Consider the following 5,000-nt stretch of genomic DNA (forward strand, 5'->3'; position numbering starts at 1 on the left):
TTTACCGCTTCCTCGCAACTTGGTTTGTTTATCGTTTTGCTTTCCTTTTCTTTTCTTGCTTTTGTCCATTTGTCTCCCTTTGTTTACCGGCCGTCTTGGGTGGTTTTCCGATTTTTACCCACCTTTTTTGCCATCGTTTGCAACTTGTTTTATTTTTCTAATTTTTTTTTTTTTTTTCTCATTTTTCTTTCAATTTCTCATTTTTTCTTGTTGTTTCCCTTCTTTTCTCTCTTCCCTCCCCTTCTTTTCTCTCTTCCCTCCCCCCTTTGTTTGTTGTCCCCTACCCAAACATCCCCCTCAAATCCACCCATTTCGCCCCCTCTCCCCGCTTCTTTTCACTTCCACCTTCTTTTCTTTGCCTTTTCTCTTTTATTTTGTACTTTTTATCCCCTTTTTCATCTTGCTAGTCACTAGCTACTACCTTGACCAACTCCCTCCCGACCCTCCATTTCTCGATTTCCACCCTACACATATCAAATCTTTCTTTTAATTAATTATATTATTTTTTGTTTTACCTTCATTTTCCCCTTTTTTTCACACTCCCTCATGTGCCTACTCCTTCCCCCTTTTGAGGACACATTGTTTGCTGTGTTTTCTATCCAGGCGCTTTGAGACTCCAAGATTATTGAAAATTTTATTTTTTTTATTGTTTTGTTTTAACCCTCAAGATTCTACTATATCGTTGGAAATCCCTCCTTTGCATACACCACCTTTTCAGGTCATTCTATCTACGTGATTTGTTTTTCTTTGATTGTTTTGTTTTTCTTTGATTTCACATTTTTCCTGCCCTTTTTTTTGTCTCTTTTTTTTTTCGTCTAGTCTCTTTTTTTTTTCGTTTGTTGTGTTTTGCACTTTTTCTTTTTCCGTTACTTGCCAGCCACGTATGTTTGCTTTTTCTTTTCCGTTACTTGCTTTCCTCGGGGTTTCTTTTTTCCGCTACTTTGTTCCTAATTTCCCGACCTATCCGTTACCTTGTTCCTTGGAAAATTTCATGTTTTATCCGTTACCTTGTTCCTTGGAAAATTTTCATGTTTTCTCTTTGTCTTTTGTAATCCTCTTTCCGTTTCCGTATATATATCACGACCACGTCCCCATCCTCTTTTCTTTTTTTTTTTTTTTTTGTTTTGCTACTCTTTCCCAACATGCTTGCCTGATTTATCCATTCCTCTTTGGTTTTTTAAAACGGTCTCTTTCTTTCCATTTCCATTCCTTGTTTGTTTCTCCTTTCTTAGTTTTCTCCCTTTTCTTACTCTTCAGATGCAAAATCCCAACAAATATAACCAAACCCATTTACACACTCTTTTTGTATACGGCATTACCCTTTTTGTAACCCATACGGCATTACCCAATGTCCTTTCCTTTCCTTTGGATCTGAAAGCTCAACCCTGACCATCACCATCACCAAACCCCCAAAAAACCACCTAATGTAACCATTGGATTGAAACCCAGATGAGACTTGAAAAGAAAAGGGTTACTAATTGGAACCTTGGCTTCATAGTGGAAGGATATTGTCAAAGCAAGCATTTTTTGTTTTTATTTATTTATTTATTTATCTAGTATATTCATTCCTAGTTAAAATATTAGCATATAGCATATAGAAGAATCGAGTTTGATTCAAGTTTCTTATAATAAAACAAGCCCTGCTGTTTGCCATCATATCTTATCTTATCTACCTACGTTCTACCTACGTTTGTTGCATTCTTATCTACCTTCGTCCGTCATCACCCAAGTATTCGTCCGTCATCACCCATTTTTGTCTTGCTTGCATCCAAAAATTTTTTTTGCTTGCATCCAACTATATTTTTATTTTATTTAATTTATCTTTATTTTTTCTAATTCTATATTTTTATTTTATTTAATTTTATCTTTTATTTTTGTCATTTATTATGATATTCATAGCTATAATTATAATATAAATAATAATGCATCTTTTCTTCTCTCTATCCTCATTTCGGTGTCCTTGTATCCATTTACCAACAGTCTCTTGTATTTGTGAAACGGTATTTACGAATTCATACATGATGTCTGGCTATTTTTCTACAACAGTGCGTTCCGGCGCGTTAACACTTGTCTCTTGTATTTTTATTTCTATTTCTATTTTATTTTTATTCTATCCTATCTTGTCGATCCTATCTTGTCGAATTTTAGAATCAAACCCTAACTAGCTACTACCTCCTCTGCTGCTAGGTCAAGTTACAAGACTCAAGACTCAAAATTCTACCTCCTTAGGTTAGGGTTGATTTCCCCGTTTTGCGTTTTGCGTTTTGCAAACTCAACTGCTTGGGCTATGTATGACAAGAGGGTTATGTATGACAAGAGGAACTATGTATGACAAGAGGGTTGGCTGACTTACAACTACAACTACGATTACGACTACTCCTACTATTACTACTACCACCAACTGATACTCCTACTACTACCACCAACTGAAACGAAATGTGCATTACCCTTACTCCCTGGGTCAGGAAAATCAAAAAAGCGCTCGAATCCAAGTCCTTTTTCAAAAAATTTCTATCTATTTTCTTCTCACCGCAAGCCGCGCGCGCGCACGGCGAACCGCAACACCGCCAACTTTTCTTTCTTCTTCTTCTTCTCCCCTTCTTCTTCTTCTTTCTTCCCTCTTCTCTTCTTCTTCTTTCTTCCTTCCTTCCTTCTTCTATTCTACTAACTATAACTATATATATACCTCCAACACCACTTTGAAAATAGCAAGTCATTAAAGAAAAATAAGAGATAAAATAAAATAAAGAGGATGATGTGTTCCTTATGGAACAAATCTTGGGAACAAAGGCTTAATCTCAGCAGATCGTAACAACAAGGCTACTCTACTGCTTACAATACCCCGTTCCACATTAAAGTCGTATGCAATGGATTCGACTCCGCACAAGTTTTCAATGGAATTTCATGGACAAGTCAACAAGACAACTTCCGTCTTATCAACCGACGCCCATCTTCTATGATGCAGGAGTTTAAAAACTCTATTTGTATACACATTAATTATGCGGACCAACAAATCGTCGCTTTCTGGCATGGATTCGGGCTTAGAGGCGTTCAGCCTTATCCAGCAGATGATAGCTCCGCGGCATTGCCTTGTCAGGCAGCCGCAAATCCAATGATCTGAATCAACGGTTCCTCTCGTACTAAGTTGAATTACCATTGCGACGACACTTCATCAGTAGGTAAACTACCTGTCTCACGACGGTCTAAACCAGCTCACGTTCCCTATTATGGGTGAACAATCCAACGCTTACCGAATTCTGCTCGGTATGATAGGAAGAGCCGACATCGAAGAATCAAAAGCAACGTCGCTATGAACGCTTGGCTGCCACAAGCCAGTTATCCTGTGTAACTTTTCTGGCACCTCTGTCCTCAAATTTCGAGGCAACAAAGGATCGATAGGCCACACTTCATGGTTTGTATTCACACTGAAAATCAAATCAAGGGGCTTTACCCTTTTATTCTACTCGAGATTCTGTTCTCGATGAGCCCCCCTTAGGACACCTGCGTTATCTTTTAACAGATGTGCCGCCCAGCCAAACTCCCCACCTGACATGTCATCAACGCGGATCAGTTCGCAAAGGACCTTAAGGCTAGAATGTGGAACTAATCCCAATTCCGCTTCATTGATTAAGTAAAGAAACGATAAAGGTAGTGGTATTCACCGGCGTGCAGAGAGTCCCTACACTCCCACTTATCCTACACCTCTATGTCTCTTCACAATGTCAACTAGAGTCAAGCTCAACAGGGTCTTCTTTCCCGCTGATTTTTCCAGGCCCGTTCCCTGGCTGTGGTTTCGCTAGATAGTAGATAGGGACAGTGGAATCTCGTTAATCCATTCATGCGCGTCACTAGTTAGATGACGAGCATTTGGCTACCTTAAGAGAGTCATAGTTACTCCGCCGTTTACCCGCGCTGGTTGAATTCTTCACTTTGACATTCAGAGCACTGGGCAGAAATCTGAGACACGCAAATAGGCAAGGCAATGCTATGTTTAATAGACAGTCAGATTCCCTTGTCCGTACCAGTTCTAAGTTGGTGTTAATTGTACGCCAGTAAGGGCATACCCCGTGGAAGAGAGCAGCCTTACCAAGGAAAATCCAGCCGCCAAGGTCCAGCCAGCAGTCCAGACGTCTCTACCCGAAAGGCAAAACATCCAGTCCGCCGAATCCGGACCAGCAACTGTTCAGTTTCAAGGCCCAACGTACCCAACCTTAGAGCCAATCCTTATCCCGAAGTTACGGATCCATTTGCCGACTTCCCTTATCTACATTGTTCTATCACTAGAGGCTGTTCACCTTGGAGACCTGCTGCGTTATGAGTACGACCAGATGTGAAAACAAGAGGAGCCGAAACCCCCATTCTTCGTTGGATTTTCAAGGGTCGTCAAGAGCGCACCGGATCCAGCATGAGGCGCTGAACTCTTCCAACACCATACCCTAGCTCCGGATAAACCGATTCAGGGTAAGTTCGTGGTTGTTAAAAGAAAAGAGAACTCTTCCCAGGGCTCCTGCCGACGTCTCCAACTTCATTACGTTGCCGTGTTGATTCACCTTCTGGTTCCGGAATATTAACCGGATTCCCTTCGATAGGAGGCACGAAAATCGTGCAACTTTCATACGGAGCTTCCCTATCTCTTAGGATCGACTAACCCATGGCCACTGCTGTTCCCATGGACCTTTCCCCACTTCAGTCTTCAAAGTTCTCATTTGAATATTGCTACTTCCACAAGATCTGCACTAGAGGCTGTTCGACCCAGGCTCACGCCCAAGGCTTCGTCACAAACCTCCACGCCCGCCTACTCGTCTGAGCTTCTCAATTATACATAACCCAGACGGTGAGGTATGGGTAGTACGCTTAAGCGCCATCCATTTCAGGGCTAGTTCATTCGGCAGGTGAGTTGTTACACACTCCTTAGCGGATTCCGACTTCCATGGCCACCGTCCTGCTGTCTAGATGAACTAACACCTTTTGCTGGTGTCTGATGAGCGTACATTCCGGCA

At 41.2% G+C, this 5,000-nt stretch overlaps 1 non-coding gene across 1 annotated transcript in view; it reads right to left on the minus strand.

Moving 5' to 3' along the window:
- Window positions 1–2,702: 2,702 nt before the first annotated feature.
- Window positions 2,703–5,000, minus strand: part of SOCG_16330 — a 3,949-nt gene continuing 1,651 nt past the window's right edge. The window contains exon 1 of the ribosomal RNA XR_001203016.1: window positions 2,703–5,000. This exon is cut by the window's right edge and continues 1,651 nt beyond it. This is a non-coding gene — a ribosomal RNA (28S ribosomal RNA).

The sequence above is a fragment of the Schizosaccharomyces octosporus genome (assembly GCF_000150505.1).
Source record: "Schizosaccharomyces octosporus yFS286 unplaced genomic scaffold supercont6.3, whole genome shotgun sequence".
Classification (NCBI taxonomy): Eukaryota; Fungi; Ascomycota; class Schizosaccharomycetes; order Schizosaccharomycetales; family Schizosaccharomycetaceae; genus Schizosaccharomyces; species Schizosaccharomyces octosporus.